Here is a 20307-nt window from a genome sequence, read left to right as displayed (position 1 = left end):
AGACCCGTTACAGTACGCCTAGCTCAACGCAGGAACGGCCACCACCTCCGACTACATTTTCTCAACTACCTCTCTCTACACTCCGCCCCTCAACTACCCAAGCTGTTCAATCATGTCCCTCATGCAGTTAAAGGGACACACACATAGGATTCATCCACAGCAGTCAGTTGAACACATTCACACCACAACTTCGGGCCAATGCAATTACAGTGTAGTTACCTCCAATGATCACATGTGATGTTTTCTCTGATTGGATTCATTGACATGCGCAGGCCTTCTGGTATGTCAGGGTAGTATCCCCTAAATCCGGAACTCTGCCACTGAATCCGAGACAGTTGGGAAGTCTTCTTACCTGTTAGGATGGACACTGGATAGTAAAGTGACCATAAAGTGTAGCCCTAGCAATGAACAGTAATCTGTGGGAAACCTGACAGTAAGTGTTCAGTTTCCCTGCAGTGCCTCTACAGGGGAAATTGGGCATTACACTGTGCTGATTAAAATCAATAAAGTTGTCTATGTAACCCAGGATAGGACTGGTCCTCAAAAGCAAGTGACACTTGAAGAAGAACTTGGACAGTTACATGTTATTAGCTGAAAATTGCTTTTCTAAACTAAACAAACCCTTTAATGTAAAAAAAAAAATGGCAAAGCATTGCAGCGACTCATTCATTCACTTTTAGGCTTTATTTGTTTGAAATGTTTTAAATTGACATGAGCCAACTATTCTACATCAGCAAAACTCTAAACCCCGCAGGCATATAACCATAAAATACATTTATTTGCCGTCCCTTTGGTTGACATAAAAAATGACTTTTTGTAACAGTGATATTTTCTTATGAGAGAAGTTTTCTTTGAGGGGTTGTAAATATTACCATCTGTGGTTGGTCGTGTTGTGCTTGAGGCTGCATAACTTGTACATTTGGAATATTTTGCTTTGCAATTTGTTTTAATATGGTATAAAACTGTTTTAATGGCATCTCTTCTAATTCATGTCTAGGAGCATTTTAGGATCTGAATAGTTTATAGCATGACTATTAGCTTGAAAACCATCACGGCCACATTAGAGTATTCCCCTGGCTTAGAAAATAGATTTAAATGCAGAAGAACCCAACGCGATGATGGACTCAGCCATGACCAGTATTTGAGGTGCCATCTCTGATGTGGTGCATAGCATATATGAAATGTCTACGTGGTATACAGAACATCGCTGTATAGTAGGGATCACAATTTTATTTCAAGAAAATTACATATTTTTTCACAGTTCAAGGGCCATGAATATTCTAAATGAGGGTCATTTCAAATGAAAGACCTACTAGTGGCATTAAGAAAAGTGTATGGATTTTTCATGACTGGAAGATAGCTGGCATTTGGATATTTGCACAAGATGTTCTGTAAATAACACAAAAAGCCCAGCAAGGCTTCCTTCACACTTAGAGGGAAATGTATCATCCTAAAACTAACAGAAATAATATCTAAAAATATCTAAAAGGGAATCTTTCAAAAACTGAACTTCTGTTGTTTCCACCATCGACTACTACCCTACCTAATCCTGATGTCACCATCTCAGTCTGTGGTACTACCACAACTCCTAGACAGCACACCCGCCATCTTGCGGTTATACTGACCTCTGATCTTTCCTTCATTCCCTATATTGAGTCACTTGCACGCTCATGTCACCTCCATCTCAAAAACATCTCCAGAATGCACCCTTTTCACACTCTGGAATACAGCAGCTAAGTTTGGCCACTACATGGATACTGCCACCCTGTGTCAGTCACTACACTGATACCCCCCACCCTGTGCCAGTCACTAAACTGATATTCCCCTCTACCCTGTGCTAGTCACTATATTCATACCCCCCACTCTGTGCTAGTCACTACACTCATACCCTCCACCCTGTGCCAGTCACTAGACTCATATCCTCCACTCTGTGCCAGTCACTAGACTCATACCTTCCACCCTGTGCCAGTCACTAGACTCATACCTTCCACCCTGTGCCAGTCACTACACTCATACCTTCCACCCTGTGCTAGTCACTGGACTCATACCTTCCACCCTGTGCCAGTCACTACACTCATACCTTCCACCCTGTGCTAGTCACTGGACTCATACCTTCCACCCTGTGTCAGTCACTACACTCATACCCTCCACTCTGTGCCACTCACTACATTGATGCTTCCACTCTGTGCCAGTCACTGCACTGATGCCTCCACCCTGTGCCAGTCACTGCACTGATGCTAAATCTGCTTGGTTAGGTGATTATTTAGAGCGTCACTTTGTATTTGGAGCAGATATCTTATATAAAAAAGCCTATAGGTCTCTCTCTGTTTTGTCTGTCTTTCTCTTTGTCTGTCTTTCTCTCTGTCTGTCACTCTGTCTCTCTCTGTCTCTTTTGTTGTCTGTCTCTCTCTCTCCTTGTCTGTTTCTATCTCTCGATATCACTTTGTCTCACTGTCTATCTCTTTCATTCTCTTTCTGTCTTCCTCTGTTTGTCTCTCTCTATTGCTCTCTCTTTCTGTCTCTCTATCGCTTTCTCTGGGTCGCTCTATCACTCTTTCTCTCTGTCTTTCTATCGCTCTCGTTCTGTCTATCACTCTCATTCTGTTTGTCTATCGCTCTTTCTCTGTCTGTTTCTCTCCATTTGTCTCCCTATCGCTCTCTCTGTCTGTCTGTTTTTCTCTGTCTCTTTATTGCTATCTCTGTCTCCCTATCTTTCTCTCTTTCTGTCTGTCTCTCTATTGCTCTCTCTCTGTTTCTCTATCACTCTCCCTCTGTCTGTTTCCCTATAGCTCTCTCTCTCTGTCTGTTTCTCTATTGCTCTCTTTCTGTCTGTTTCTCTATTGCTCTCTCTGTCTGTCTCTCTATCACTCTGTCTTTCTCTCTATTGCTCTCTCTCTCTTTCTGTTTCACTTTCTCTCTCTTTCTATTGCTCTCTCTTACTGTCTCTCTATCACTTTCTCTCTGTGTTTCTATTACTCTTTTTCTCACTGTCTCTCTTTATCGCTCTCTCAGTCTGTCTCTCTATTACTCTGTCTCTCTATCATTGTCTTTCTCTATCGCTCTTTCTCTCATGTTCTCTCTCTCTCACTCTCTCACTCTGTCTCTTTATTGCTCTCTCTCTATCGCTGTCTCTCTCTATCGCTGTCTCTCTCTATCGCTGTCTCTCTATCACTCTTTCTCTCACTGTCTCTCTCTCTATCACTCTCTCACTCTGTCTCTCTATTGCTCTCTCTCGCTTTCTCTCTCTGTCTGTCTCTCACCCTCTCTCTCTGTCTCTCTATCACTCTTGGTTGGGCAGTGTATGGTGCAGCTTAGCAGTGTATGCTGTGTTGCTTAGCAACACTCCACTCATTCCAGCTCATGCCTGAGGCACAGCAGCGCCGCCCATAGACTTAACATTGTAACGTTCATCCCGCCTGACAGGTCCCTGAAACTCACATTTGATGATTTTACGGAAGCGGTGAGCATGTGTATCATCTAATGACACCAACATCATACACCAAAGTTACAGCAAGGGGGTCAAAATGTGGTGCAAGAAAAAGCATGTAGGTGTAAAAGGACCCATAAATTCCTTTTTAATCCGAACCTCCCACTCCCAAGAGTTTTCCCAAGCTGCACCAGTTTTCTGGAATGCACTATTCCAGACAAGCAGGTTAATCCCAACACCCTCATTTTTAAGTGTGCCCTAAAATCACTTCCTTTTAGGGGGGGCCTATCATATTCCCTAATTCTACCTCTTCTCCATTTAGCTTCTAAATCCCCCCTTGGAAACCCGACCTCCTTCATCCCACTATATCCTCCACACCTTATAAACCCTAGTGTACTTCATAACTGTATACCGGCTGGTGACCGACTCCTACAGCTTTATATATACTTCCCTATATATATATATATATATATATATATATATATATATATATATAAAAGATTGCTGGACCAGTGTACAGAAAGAGAACTTGTACCACCTGTGTCCCCCCTATTTCCTATTAGTATGTAAGCTCTTGTGAGCAGGACCTTAACCCCCTAGTATTCAGACTGCCTATTTGTCCAATACTGTATTTGTTCCCTTTGATTTGTAAAGTGCTGCAGAATATTTTGGCGCTATATAAATACAGATTATTAATAATTAGAGTTGAGCAAACTTACTCTGTCGAGCTTGATGCTCGTTCGAGTATTAGCGTACTCGATGGTGCGTGCTAACTTGAACGAGCATCAAGCTGTGCTCGACCCTGCCCCAGTTTTTGGCCCCTCCCCGCCGCAGCGCGTCATTGGCAAATTTTTTGTGAGAGAGAGAGAACGAACGAACCAAGAAAAAAAAAAAGCTCGGGTCCCGGCGTCCCACATACAAAAATGCTCGAGTCTCTCATTGTAGTTAATGGGGTTTGTTACTCAAGTAGAGCTCTTGAATTTTACTAAAAGCTCGACTCAAATAATGTGGACCCGAGCATTTGAGTGCTCGCTCATCTCTATTAATAATATAAATATGCTGCAGCTTTTGGCACAACTTTGTGAAGTTTTAAACCTTATGCGGGTAGCACCTGTTGCGGTCGTGACCAAGAGAGGACTGGGTACGCATACGGGTTTCATGCAAACTGACCCTGTTCTACACGGGAGGATGGCATGGCCCTACCTAAGCGGGGACATTTCCCCAATAAGGGCAGCCCAGCGGTCTTCGGATCTGGGCCCTAGCTGATCCTAGGAGCCACACACCAGAACAGGACGCATTCACATGCCTCATGACAGTGACTGAACAATAGGACACACAGAGTCAGAATACACAGCATACAGCAGCCACAATGCAAACACTAATAGCAGATGAAAGGCTGAATGTAAATGTGAGGTGTTAGTTCGTACATTGGCCAATAAACTTAAGCTGCAAGCCCCGGCAAGGCCCCTTGTATCTTGCAATCCCTACACTAGCAAGACACATCTACTAGAGGGCCCTAGGGGCCAACCTAGGGCAGACATAGCAAACAAACTCAGCAGACCAAACTGACACAAAATAAACGTACAAATGGACATGAACCGCAAGGCAGAAATCACACAGCAAGCTGCAACAGAACACAGATAGCAGGTCACACAGCAGGCTTACACAAAACTGACAGAATATAAACGGACATGAACCAGCAAGACACAGATCACACAGCAAGTTGCAACAGAACAGGTAACAGGACACATGTCACAGATACATCCAAACAGTACAAGACCAGCTTCAGACTCACCAGGAGCTGGGTTTATATGTGAGCCCAGACCCAGGGGATTGGCTAGCAGGAAGAACCACACCCAGCCAGCTCAATCATTAACCCTGAGAGTGCTGTGCTGCTGGAAGCACAGTAGTATAACATGTCTCAGCAGCACATGTAACAGCACCATCTTTATTTTTCAAAGAAGGAGACATGGTTTTCTCCCCCCCCCCCCAAAAAAAAAAAATCACTTTCAAAGGTTTCCTTTTGGTAGCGTATTTTTTACACACCTGTGTTTTCTTACGGAACGTTTTCTATACAGATACCTATGAGAGAATGCAAGAGAAATAAACACACAATATATGGAGCACAAAAAAGAATAATTTCGATATGAATGACGTTTCTGGGTCGTATTTGTAATATACACTACAGAAAACAGTTTATGATGCATGAAGCTCTTTTGAAGCTCCTCCGTTTAGTATGCAGAGAGAAATCTGAGTCTTTCTAAATATTTTCCTAGGATCTTAGTAGAATTACATTTTAGAAGTGTCTAATAAGCAGTCCAGAGCTTAAAAACTAAGAGCTCTATATGAAATATGCAATGGTTTCTCAAATTATGGCAAAAGCCAGTCAAACTCATAATGTTCTCATGTTATGTCCGAAATCAGTCATTTCAGATGACTTTATTCTTACACGTATTGGTGGGCATCTTTACATCCTATCCTATTCAAGACCATTAGGCTAAGTCCCCACCCTTTATTGTTTTCCAAGAATGGAGTTGATGAGAGCCTTACACAAGTTCTAACCACCCAACAGTGATGAGGAAATGGGCCAACCATGACTAGACCCATTCTCTCCAAGGGCAGCATAGCAGCCATATGGTCTGCCATGTGTGTTGCAGAGTGTTAAGTATGCAGTCCTAAGCTCTTGCTCAGAACCTCAAGGTTGCAAGTTCAATGTCCACATGGGAAGGGGGAAAGGGAAGTGCAATGGGTGCCAGAAAAATAAGGAGCACCTGTAAGAATGTACACTACAGCAATAGATAGTCTCCAAGTACTCGAAAAGGACACTTTCAATTGCTTAACTAACATTATCCTTTTATTTTCTGTTTGGTTACTCCATCTGCTGCATCGTATCCTGAATTCTGCATTGCAACACCACCCACGACAGAGACACTATTCCTCACTGTACCCGTTGGTGACACACTAGTCACATCACCGCCTGTGTCACTGGAGGGTCGGTCCTTAATCCTGGCATTTGTCAGAGCATCCGGTGTGGTCGCAGATGTCTGTTTCTTTTGTTGAAGGAGCAGAGAGGGCTTCCACTACCCTATAGATTGATAGGGCGGTCCAGACTACACAGCCAGACTGTTAAGCAGCAGATCCTAGGAGACAAACGTGCAAAGCTAATAAAAATGTATTAGAAATACTGCATGTCTTGTGCTTTCATTTTTCCTCATGTCTAGACTGATACCTTGCTAAAGTTTCAAATAGCATTAATACAACTACTGCTACTCATAGTGATTACTAATAGTAATAATTGAAATATTTTCTCACTATGGTCCCACTCAACATATCTGTTTTTTCATGATCGCATATATTTATATTCCATTCATCGGGTATAATTATATAAAATAACAAAGAACCTTTTCAGATGGACTGTTGAAAGGTTGCTTTCATCTGAATGTAATGTCACCAGTATGCCAGGGGATTCCTGGAAGCAATGTATGCCTATATTCAGGAGCGGAAAAGTCGATTTGTGTGGAAATGTTGGTTCAGTTAACTGTATCACACGTATGTATGCATGATTACGCCAAGCTGCTCACAATTCATCAGCTTCATAATACACTTTACTATTGCATTTACCCTTTCCGCTACTGTATTTTCCTTTTTTTTCTATAGGCTTTTCTCAAGTCAGTAGGCACTGTGGTTTTGAAGTAGACTTACTTGGCCGGTGTGTTTCGAGTCAGGGATTTCACAGCATGTTTGTCTTTTACTACCCACAAGTCCGCACAGTCTACACCCAATTGGGCTAAAATAACTGGCGGTTCATCCAGAAGCTCAGACTTCAGATTGAAGACTTTTCTATCCTGCCCTGCACTTACTGAACAGTATTAAAACTGCTGAAAAGAAATCTTAAATTAAATATCCCCTTTTATCTAAATAGACCCAATATGATCTGATGATTAATGTTTTTATGTTTAAGCATTTTTTATTTATTTTTAAAGATGTAGTATAAAATGACAAAGAGAAATCTGAGTTTCGGACATAAGGACATCAACATGTTCATGTCAATGGGTTAAAAGGTACAACCGTGTATGAGGCCTATTAGCAAAACTATACATAAGAAATAAAGTCTTGAAACTCTTGTAACTAGAGCTGTTAACATTTGTAATAAAAAATACCAATACAAATAAACTTTTTCTAAGTCCATTTTTAATGATGTCATGCTTTATGATGCAGTACGAAACCCTTTGTTTTTGTTTACATGTCTATGAGGTGATATTTAAGCAAGGTGAGTTATTTCCATTATATAACTATTTTATTTAATGCTGTGAGAGCAAAAAAAGTCATGTCTGTGGACTGTAGCATAGATTTTCTCTAAAACAATTCCTTGCAACTTGACTCACTTTGGGAAAACGCTCCTCATACGCTATGGAGGGTCTCTGTAAGAGACTGTTTCCAGGAGCAGACTGTACAGTAGTGATGAGTCAACATTTCCAAAATTTGGTTCAGCCAGTTCGCCAAATTTGGGCAAATAGTTTGGTTCAGTCCAAAGTAGTTAAAACTCAATCGAAGCTGAACCCAATACACCTAAAATTGATATATGAGTAAAAAGAAGAAGAATGCATCTTAGAGTCTTTGCCCAAGACAAACCATCTGAGGTTCAGGTTTGGAACAAACCAAAATTTTAGCAAAATGTTATCCAAAACAGGGTTCGATTATTTACGCTTACCCAACATTACCGTACAGCTTAGAGAAGTTGCAAGCTGGAGCAAAGTTGACATATGAAGAGATCCAGAGGTGCCAGGAAGGCTGAGAAGTGAGAGTTGGAGTTCAGATGAAAGAGGAAAACTTGAGATAGGGGAATGTCTGGTGATGCTACTTTGAGTTCTGTGAAAGATTGGACGGAAAAGCCCTATAGGATTTGACATATCTGAGAGTTTTCTGAGAGCTAGCTGAGAATGCCCCCAACTCAGGTGGAAAAGCTGCTGTTAATATTGTAATACATTTTTTTTTCTGAGATACAGACACCCAAATCCTTTGTACAGCTATACATATACATGATAAAGTTTTGGCTACAGTTTTGGGGTAGGGGGTCTATGGAGCTTCCACTAGAAATCATGAGAGTTCCTCTAGTGGCTCCTCCTCTCTTATTCAAATTTCTTGCCCTCCTCCAGCCTTAAAGGGTTGGTCTGGTTAAGAAAATCTATTTTAAACAAGGTTCATTGTAATCGAAACGCGTTCTCCACTCATCCTGATGTAAAGAGCACTATTAATTAGTAAAGCAGAAAGAAATTTTTACAAAGTCGGTGTTCCCAAATTTTTCCATATTTATGTATTTTAAAAAATGGTTCCCCCATTCAGGACCCTTATGGGACTGGCATTATCCTAATGGGACGATTAAACTAAAATCCCTGCAGGAAAAATGAAAAAATGTTAGCTTAACACATTTCTAGTTTAAAAAAAAAATTGAGAAAGTATTCCAAAACCATCATTCTTTCAAAACTATTCTATTTGCCCAATTTTAGCTCGGCAGGGAAAGCCAATGTTTTTTTTTAACAATCCAAAATAGCTCGTAATATACTCAATGTTCTGTTCCCATTTACGTGCTGCATTGCTCGTGCCATTGAATTTTAATCAAATGTATCTGATGGTTCCGCTTAGGGAAAATGTATGGGCTGTGCTACAGGTCTAAAATAAAATTGACTTCCTTGTGTATTAACTCAAGTGAATGTCATGGAGACAAAATTTCTGTGTAAACTGTGCTCTAATTTTGTTATTTTTTCTTGTATAGGCAGGACACTTAATTGCAATACAACTGAAACTTTAACTCCGCACATATTCAAGTAACAGGTCTTAGACTTTGCCAAGTGCAGAAGGCCTTCAAATTAATTACAGATTGGGATGTCTGGATGAAAACTACAGAGTACCCTGGCTTCATTTACAAAGGGATTTATGACTCTTCGCTGACAGCAGCTTCTTGTTCTATTGGCATCAATGGTAAATCAGTGGGGATTAGCTGGCATGACAGAGGAAGGAGGAAATGTGAGGGTACATAAGGACATTCTAAAGACAACAAACAATAGAATTCTAAAGTGCAAGTACAAATTGACCAGACACAAATTATTAGATCATAGCAAGTTAAAAAGAAGCTCTGTGGGCATTGCTGGCATTGTTGGCAGTGCAAGGTACTTCAGTGTAATCTAATTAACTGGCATATAATTCTAAAATTGTTTTAGCATTACATATTATGCCGAGACCCCTTGGAAAATGTTTGCTCTTCTGCTATCCCCATGATTAGTGATGAGCAAACTTTAGAAAAGTTCGATTCAACTTTCGCAAAACGTCCGGGTTTGTCCGAATTAGTTCAAAGCAAACCAGAGGTTCAACAAAGGACTGGTCCATAACACTGTATAAAAGCCATACTGTGAGGGTGCTATGCAGGGTTGTTAGATAGTCTTATACACTAATGTTCAGGACTAGTGTTGAGCAAACCAAACCAGAAGAAACCTGTTTCAGCTAGAACTTTGCCAAACTGAACTTTTAGCAAACTTAGACTCAAAACAGGGTTCTACTGGTTTGATTTGCTCAAAATTACCATTAATGTAATATCTTTAGTAGACCTACATTATTTTGCAAAAAATGACCCCATTTTGATATCCAGAGAAGATGGGCGATATAAATTAGGACATAATGAGTTCTGGTTTGGCTGTCTGTTGCCACATAGATTTTTTAATTATGGATACCTGGTGTAAGGGAACAGGGTGAAACCTCCTTTCTGTGTATTGTATGCCTTTATTAATGTAATGCTATGTAAGGGCTCCCACACACTTGCTATTGCGTTTTTTGTTAATGCGATTGTCAATGGGACTTTCTAATGTTAAAAACGCAACGCAACGCAATGCACCAAAAACGCAGTTGCGTTGCGTTTTTTACGATAGAAAGTCCCATTGACAATCACGTTAACAAAAAACGCAGTCGCAAGTGTGTGGGAGCCCTAAGGCGGTGGTATTTTTAGGCCCAGGTGAAGTGCAGCCAACAAAATATGGAAACGCCAAAGTGGTAGGCCTACAATACTCATGTGTCACAGTGGTCAATTTATAAACCAGTACTGTCCCCCCCCATGTTAAAAATGAAGTACAGTTAAGAGGTGTTATATTGTGCAGAGCTGTAAAGTCCAGAAGCATTGAGGCAGGAGACCCTGAAGGACAGATGGAAGCAGAGGAAGAGAAACAATTAAAGTGACCTAAATTGTGGGGTAGATGTGATTGTTCTCAGTAAGAGAAACCCAGTAATCTTGTAGATATGATACTTTTTAATGGCTAACAACAAGACATGATGCTATAGCAAGCTTTCAAACCTATTTAGGTTCATTTTTCCTAAATAGTGGGGTTATCATACAGCCTTAGTGCACCTCGTGCCAATATCACTGCAATCTCCATTTGTAGTCTGGAAGACCAAAGGTCAAGAAACTTGCTGTGTTGTAATTCTGTTGCCTGCTACTAAAGTAGTATTTCTGTATAAAAAAACATGGATTTCCCCGTTCCATGTGTGAAATCCTATGGTCCGGCCAGAAAACGACCTGGTCAGGTTACAGTGGTGGAATGTAGAAGATAGAAAAACTAGGACCAAGGCACAAGCCACAGGATAGAAAAGCAACGTGATGATGATGAGCAATGAAAGGCTTTATTGATATCCAGCTAGTGACACATCACTTTTCTATCCTGTGGCTTGCTCCTTGGTCTTGTTTTTTATCCTCTACATTCCACGAATTTGGCACTCTCAAAGTCTGTTCCGCTTAGCAGTGTCACTAGAATAGCAGCAGCCGTGTCACAAACTTAACTATGGGTTAGGAAGGCTATCATTTCTCCTTAAGGAGGGCACCTAGAAGGAGGAGACATCTAAGGCCATCCATGCTCCTCTGAGAAATATACAAATGGGAAGATTGAACAATACTTCTGCAGCGCCACCTATTGGAATGCAGCATTGCTCTAAGTCAATATCACACTTCTTAGATAAGCCTTATAACAATGGCTGGGAATTGTAAGCCAAGCCAGAATACCATACACAGACAGCTGTTTCGGGGTTTTTGCCCCTCAACATAAACTTGACTCTGCATGTTCTTGTCTTCTGTCTGCCCACACAGAGGCTTTGCCCACCCTGCCTTTAATTTTTGGGGGTCTAAAGTTACAATGGTGGGAACACAGACAATTCCAAAAGCTGTCCCTTTAAAAGTAAGAAATGTAGCATACAAATCAAACCTTATACAATCACCTTGCAATCAAGATATGTTTATTGGAGGACCTCTTGAATGTTGGTTGCTCTGTGCTATGGTATTGTGGTAGGTAGATCCGTATAGATGGATTGCGCCCCTGCAGAAGGCCTCCAAAGATTAACACTCAGAGAAAGATTCGTAACATGACACGTATAATTAATTTTGGCTATTATATGGGCTCTGCTATTTAAACTATATTTTGAATGCATGGAACAATGTTGGGATTTTGTATCTCCAAACGTGTCAATTAAGATTTGGGGACCGTTACATTTGTAGTACGTTTGCTGAAACTCTATTGATGTCAATTGTGCAACACGTTCATGGGTAAAACAATTTCATGTCTAGACCCATTTCAATGACTTATAATTTGGACTAGTTTATATACAGTAGAAGAAAGAGCCCCATAGTAAATTCTGTCACTAATGCATTTTTTTCATTGCCACACAATTATATAGTTCCATGATGCAATCTATGCATGCCATTAAGTAACGGCTGCTTCATGGTTAATCCTGGTAATTCCTAGGAAAAGGAGCCTCTTTATCCTAAGCACTATAGATCAATGTGGTATTTGACCCTTTCAAAATATTTCAAGGAGGCAGATAAGAGTATAAAGAAAAGGGGAAAAAAAATCACTCGCCGTTGAAATATCCCATAACTTCAGCACTTCTGGTTTGGACCTCACTGCTGTGGTCCCTGAAGCTCTTTTAGCAGTTCTGTACCATTTGTCATTCATGTGACCACTACAGCCAATCACTGCCCTCAGTGGTTATGTGTAATTCACACACACAACCAAGGCCAGTGATTGGCTGGTAAAAGATGAAAGATGAAACCAGTGTGGGAGCTTACGGATCCAGAGTGGCAGGGACAGAACTGGCGGGGGTCAAGTGAATGCAAAAACAGTGAGTGTTTTTTTTGTTCTTTTTTATACCTTTATCTCCCCGATAGCAAATTTTTTAAAAAGGTCAGAAAAACCTCTTTAATTGTGATTGAATATTATTCTAAGATGTGTAATCTTTCAGTGTTTTATATAAGTGGTTTCAAATTCTTTTATGTTTTTATCTAACTTAACATTAAATTACCATGAGGGATTTAATATCTGTATCAATCAGTCAATCGCAATCAATGACTCCATATTCTCCCCAGTCCCACAAGTCCACTGTTTCTGTGTAACATTTGAATTAGCCCTGCTGTTCAAACCTCACATACAAGCCCTCACCCCCTCCTGCCACCTCCAGCTCAACAAGCTTTCTGAGATGTGATCTATCCTCACCACCGAAGCAACAAAAATGTAGTGTGCATTCCCTCATCATCTCCCAACTAGACTACTGAAACATCTTTCTTTGTGATCTCCCTTGTACCCCTCCAATATATCTTCAACCCTGCTGCCCAACTTATCCACTGCCACCCCCACCCCCGGAACGCCTTCCCCGTTACTACCTTGCTTCTCTACTCTGCCAATCCTTTCACTGGCTACCCATTGTCTGCAAAATCCAGTTCAAAATATTATCATTGACATTCAAGGTTGTCCCTAACCTGTCTTCTCCATACATCTCTAATCTAATATCTCAATACCATCACACATGTATTTGTAACGGGAGTGTAGGTTAGGTATTAGTCTGTTACCACTTTTATATGCCTTCCTAGCTTGGATTACAATTTATCAATGTGTATATTATCTGGTCGACAGTGACCTTTAGTGACAGAGTGCAGGATAAGTGTCTGTTTTATCTTTACTTTTCTTTTGGATCAGCGTTATAGCCTTCATGCTCATAGATTGGGGTGGTCACATGGGTGAGGGTGGTCTCCTGGGGGAGGAAGTGACTGAGTCAATGTGTGAGAGACCTCAGAAGAGGAAAGATCAAATTGAGAAATACCTTGTACCAGTGGTGTCCTTTATCATGCTCCAGGATGGAGTGGAGTGAGATCTTGTACCCAGGCCTACTCCAGCAAGATGTTGATTAGCCCTGTTCTACGAGCAGGATACGTATAGAGACTGAGTTTCATGTTACTGACTCCCTGGGGGATTGCTTACGGCTGGCTCAGTGTGAATGCCACAGCCTCCACCAGCACCTCCAACCCTAAGTGTACAACGGTCACCTGCAGAGACTGTCGACATTGGAGCGCCCTATTCGTAACCACCGAACTGTTTGCTAAGTTATTGCCCCTTGTTGTGAGGAGAGAGTTATAATAGTTAAAAAACGTTTGCACACCAATTTACCTCTGGTTTCGAGAAGACTATGTAAGAGCGGTGTGCAATGAATAAAAAGATTATTGAAGTAAGATGGTGAACGGCACTGTGTCCTTTTTGCGGAAACTGCTAAGTGCCTGCTTTCAGCTGTATGATGGCTAGTACTATGTGACCTGTCAACCAAAAGCTTTCATTCAGGGGTAGTTTAAGGAAAACTTGTTTCCTTCCAACCAGTACCCCTTGGTAGACCCCCAAATCCCCATCTGTCCTGTTTCACTAAACAGTCCTGAGGGCCCCTTCTATCTCTACCCCATTGACCCTTCAAAATCTTCCGTTCTCACAAGACCTCCTCCTCTCTTCTCCTCTCCACTAGTCTGCACCTCATATAATTGTCTTCAAGATTTCTCCTGTGTGTCACCTATAGTCTAGAACTGGCTACCCCAACACATCACACTCTCTACCACTTTGGAACATAAAAAGCCTACCTCTTCAGACAAGGCAAAAACCACTGCAGCCCTGCTGCCACCATAACTCGAGCACCTTCTACACTGAACTACTGTCTTCTTCCCCTTCCCTTCACGCGCAGGTTCCTCTCTCCCTCTGTATCAGTTTGGAAGTAGTTTAATCCATGTTTATTGTTCCAGTCGTTCTGCATATGTAATATCCAGTATATGTGTATAGAAGCCACTGTTTTTATTTATATGACACCCCAGAATTAGTGGCACTTAAAATAATAATAATCTGTATACTATATATTCTCAACTTCAATCTCAATGGAGTTAATACATTGAAGGGAATTTGTCACCATAACGATAAAATGGACATTTACATAGCTACTTTATTAAAGGGGTTGTCCCGAGGCAGCAAGTGGGTCTGTACACTTCTGCATGGCCATAATAATGCACTTTGTAATGTACATTGTGCATTAATTATGAGCCATGCAGAAGTTATAAAAAGTTTTATACTTACCTGTTCCGTTGCTGGCGTCCTCGTCTCCATGGTGCCGACTAATTTTCGCCCTCCGATGGCCAAATTAGCCGCGCTTGCGCAGTCCGGGTCTTCTCCTCTTCTCTATGGGGCTCCGTGTAGCTCCGTGTAGCTCCGCCCCGTCACGTGCCGATTCCAGCCAATCAGGAGGCTGGAATCGGCAATGGACCGCACAGAAGAGCTGCGGTCCACGGAGGAAGAGGCCATCTTCAGCGGTGAGTAGAGAAGTCACCGGAGCGCGGGGATTCAGGTAAGCGCTCCGGTGAGCTTTCTTTACCTCCCTGCATCGGGGTTGTCTCGCGCCGAACGGGGGGGGGGGGTTGAAAAAAAAAAAAACCCGTTTCGGCGCGGGACAACCCCTTTAACTATCCAGGGCCGTGTATACCTCTAAAATCTAAGATTTTAGTTTTGCAAATTATCATTTATTGTTCCGGTGAGCATACAGGGCCATCCATGGTGGGCCTGCCAGACTGTTTCAGGAGGACTGCGTACCTCTTCAAAACCGCCCCACTCTGTACTGGTGATGTGGGATGTTCTCATATCATCATTGCTGTGATCGACATCTCGCTAAGTGCAGTGAACAACATAATGGGCGCATGCGCAGTTGATTTCCTACAATCTGCCCACAACAGGAAACAGATGAACTGTGCATGCACCAATTATGTTGCCAATGGTGCATGCACATTATGTAGACTGTGGCATAGAGCGGGGCTGTGTTTAGGGAGGCGTGCAGGCCATTTTAGATGGTCCAGCCAGTCCATCATGGATGGTCTAGTACACCCGCCGGACCGATCAAGGAGAATTTGCATTTGGCACATAACAACTAAAGCCTTTGATTTTAGAGGTATGCTTGGCCCTAGATAGCTAGCAAAACAGCTATGTAAATACCCATTTTATCACCTTTTAAATGGTATATGGGGTCTAATAGGTGAAGAAATTGGGACAGATTCACTTTAATGTGAACGTAGATAGGGGAAATTTCCAGACTTCACCTTCCTAACTTTATGACCCCCTTTTCAATATGACTACTGACGTGCTGGTTTTTATACTCCTTAAAAATGCCACTTTGATTATCTAGAATGCTCGGAAGCACATTCCCCAAAAGTCAAGTTATTTAAACTCACCAGCAAATTGAACCACAATCCCAATTATTTTTATTGGCTGAGAGCAAATGTATTATATTCTTCAGGCGAAGAGGTTATTCTTGACATCCTACCAGTTTTAAAATAACAATATGGTTTGTCTGGTATTAAGTCTTCAAATATAGGACTTCCTAACTTCAAAGGACTTGTACACTCTGCTGATTAAGGTAACAGTCCCAGAGGCGTAACTTGAAGCTCCCAGGCCCCGATGCAAAACTTGTAACAGGGCCCCCAACAATAATGCTTTATTCATAGTACTGGGTTCCCTTTATGGAGAAGAGAGGCCTTATGGGCCCCCTAAGGCTCCTGGGCCCGGGTGAAACCGCATGCCTTGCATTCTCTATAGTTACGCCCCTGGTCAGTCCTATATCACAGCACACGAGGCTTGCATTCAAAGTCCAACATTCAACTAAAACACAACCAAAATATTGTTTAATTCAGATACTATTGAATAAGCAGAGGAATAATCAGAAATGTAAAATCTGTAAGAGGCCCCAAATTACTACGTACATTTTATAATAGTGAAGTCATTTTATTTGCCAGATTGGCTTTGGAGCGCTCTCACACACTAGGGTCCCGGTTTGACTGCTACCTCTGCACTCTATAGGTATGACTATGGCCAGCCTTAGCTACGTGCATCCTACGTAGGCCTAACTCTGGTTTTATAGATACACTGACTTCAAATAAAAGGGCTCAATCACGTGAACGGGTTCTCTTTGCGAGTCACTTCTACTCTTTTCTGGGGCGCCTCTTGTCACTGTCCAACAGTAGTCCGCAAGCAGAGAAGCTTCCATGTTTTCTGTTACTTCAGTTCCATTTTCGATATATCCCGATGGGATCGCTCTCCGTCACTCACGGCACCGCAGTTGTCAGGGAAGAAGTCCAGGTGACAATGTAGGAGATGGATTTTGAGTGACATGTTGCAACCTGATCGATGGGGCTTTTCTAGAAGTTTGTCACAATCTCAATGTACGTCAACCCTTCGATCTCCCAGGCAGCCATGCACATCTTTACATGCCTCCAATGCTGCTTTCTCACCACCCTGAAGAACTTGCTCAAAGTTTTTATCTTTAAGAAGATTCTAAGATTTCTTATAATTCTAAGATTTAAGCATTACGGTATCTGATTTACATTTTAGTTATTCAGCTATTTTACTATATATACTTTAGTTTATTTAATGATTCCACTCCTCTAACCTTGTGAGTCTATATAAAGGTACATATATTTAACTTAAATGGGCTATATCTCAGAGCCAAGAGTAACTCAAAGTTTTCAATGTCATTTTCATTTCTTCCATGAGGAAATGATTAAGAAATACCTATTTTCAAGTCGGAAAGACTTTCACCGTTGACCAGTATAATTGACACCATTGGGAAATATCTACCAGTGTACAATCATTTCTTAACTATCATTCATTTTGAAAACATAAAGTCATAGCACTCCTTGAATCACGGAAAAATGTTTAAATAAAGTCTAGATTAAAGGAACACTCCAGATAAAACTGATACACTGTATTATGGCTAACGCTGACCTGCGAGTGGTATATGGTACAGGCATTCTTGCTTTGGTGTTTGATTCCTGTGTCATGCACCATTCACTATATCTCAGTACATGGTATAGTCTTATCTGGAGTGTTTGTAACGAGGAGTGGTAGTAATAGACTCGTAAAAAACTATGCATAACTAACTACTTACCTTCTAAAACCAGGACCAGGACACTTCTGGATTGGTGGATATCCCAGCTACTGGATTTCCACCAAACCTTCTAGGTTTTGTGACCTAATTCTCTACATTTGAGCTATACATAAAAATATCTGAGAACTTTGAAATGTTAATTTGTTCTTTTTCATTAGATATACATTTTTTTTACACTTTTTGATGATCAGTTTTCATTTAATTTTGCTCATTTAACAAGTTCTATCTTTTACAATCTCTTTTTTTTGTCAGTCACCCAATGCCATATAAAAATCTATAAATATAGCAAAGGGAAATGTCCAGCCGGTCAATAGGCCTTTTGTCCGATTTGTTGAAGATACCGGCCTCTCAAATTAATAGGAAATTATAAGCACATTTTTATTAACAAAAAAAAACAAGCCAGCCGCATGTTTCCTGTTGTGGACATTGTAAATACTACTGCAAAAAGGTCAGCTTTCCACAAACATGCCATGACTAGTAAATAGAAGATTTAGTGGAAGTTACAAGAAAAAGTTGTTGTGTTTGTTGAGGCTCAACTGGTGCCATTTGGGTGGGCAGATTCCATGTGAAGGTTATTTAGCTAGGCCGACCCATAGAAATTAGATGAAAAATGATCGCAGAAAAAATTGTAGTACTTTTTTTGTTGTTGGCTCACATTTCTATAATTCAATGACATGTTTCATATGATATTGTATATGCGACGACTTTTGTATAACCCCGTTTTTTAACTCTCCAGTTATAATTTATTTTCCAATTAATTATCATTGAATAGGACACATCAGCCCTCTGTCATGCAGCATCTATAATTATATTTCCCATATTATAGCAATGCTCCTGTTACATTTGTGCAACGCCCTAGTATGGCAACCCTCATGGATATCAACAACAAGGTAAGCCTTGCCGTAATGAATGTCCGTAATGGACCGACATATACATGAATAAAGATATAAACACATTGGAAACACCAATAAAGGAGCGGAAACGCTCTCTCTCTAACCAACTTTGGATTGGCAGGCTCTGCCTAAAAGCAGGGTGATCGTCCCCATATGGACGGCCCCACATCTCAAACCTAGATGACCTAATCTGTCCCTAATTGGAGGATAGCGAAGGATATATAATAGATGGAAATGTTATCTATACATATAACAGAGCTAGGTAAAGGTGAATAAGTCCCACAGTAAAGGTATCACCACTGCTACTTAGCTGCAGATGACCACTGCCACACCAAACACTTCAGGCAGGAAAATAACCAGCACCCATTTAAAGGTGGGCCCAAAATAAATACACTTCCATCATGGCTGATTGGCCAGCTAGGGAAAACACCTCCCTGTCAGCCAATCAGTCCATACACCACATGATATTTTGTAGCAGGGAAGAGAAGAAGGGAACATTAACCTTTTATTCGCCAATGTTCCAAAATGGGAACAGCAGGTTCACACAGTTGTTGCCTTGCTTTGGGTTGATGCTTTCCTTTGGTTTTAATAGGTAAAAGGTTAAACACAGAAGGATTCCCAGCAGACAATACCTAAGGGAACTTCTGCACTGGCAGGAAACACTAAAGGATTCCTAAGAGACAACTTCTAAGGGAACTTCTACAGTGACAGGAAAAAGGCACTCATCATTACAGAGCAAGGAATCATAGGTGACATCTGCCGATAGGGCAATTACATGGGCTGGGACTGATGCAATGTTGCCACCCTGGCTCTACTTCCCGATTGTGGTTGGTGTTCCTCAACAGCTCCAGCATATTTTCTTAGAACTCTACATTGTACTATTCCTAATTTATTCTGAAAAGGACCACTTGGATCTTGGGATACACCAACTGGGGCTGATGGTACGGCAGCCAGAAAATACCCTTAGGTACATGGGGTACTCGGACTAGGGTTTTGTTGTCCCACAAGTGTGTTGTATGTCTTTTAAATTGAACCATAATTCCTACATGTAAGGCAAGATTTACATAGAGCAACTATCTCCAAATAATTGGTTGCTCAATCAAATGTAAGTGACAGCTGTTCCAACAGGTTTACAAGTGAAAATTCATGAAAAGTAAGATAGCCTTACGTGACACAGCACAATAATGATGACATTATGGTCAGTTATGCCATTTTTGGAGTCAAAGGTTTCTATTGGGTCAATCCAAGGGTACTTCTTAATTCCATTAACATAACAAATGTTCCATGTGGCTATAACCTCAACCTCTCCCATATGTGGAGAAAGTACAGTGATACAACCTATGGCAGTCCACAGCTTATATTTAAAACTCTTTGTAATTTTTAGGCCCTTACACCCTTGATAACATATGATTGGGATTTACTACAGTGTCATTCTATGTGTAATTAATCATTATAGTAATTTCCTAGAGCCATAAAAAGTAATCTACAGTCCTTGACAAATACAAGGATTCTCAACTGAGCCATTACTTGATGTTTAATAACAAATTTTCTATTTCACATTCTCTAAGCTTCTAGACCTAATAGAGTATTAAGAATACTTATGTGAGGCCTTGAAAGACAAATTATCATTTTAAAAGGATGTATATTAGCGGTGCAAATCCCAAGATAGTTTAATATTTCATGAGTGAATAATGAAGTGTTTAATTGGACATAGGAGTAAAG

This window comes from Eleutherodactylus coqui, chromosome 13, assembly GCF_035609145.1.
Source record: "Eleutherodactylus coqui strain aEleCoq1 chromosome 13, aEleCoq1.hap1, whole genome shotgun sequence".
Taxonomy (NCBI): Eukaryota; Metazoa; Chordata; class Amphibia; order Anura; family Eleutherodactylidae; genus Eleutherodactylus; species Eleutherodactylus coqui.
The sequence above is the reverse complement of the archived record's forward strand: the minus strand, read 5'-3'. Positions refer to the sequence as shown.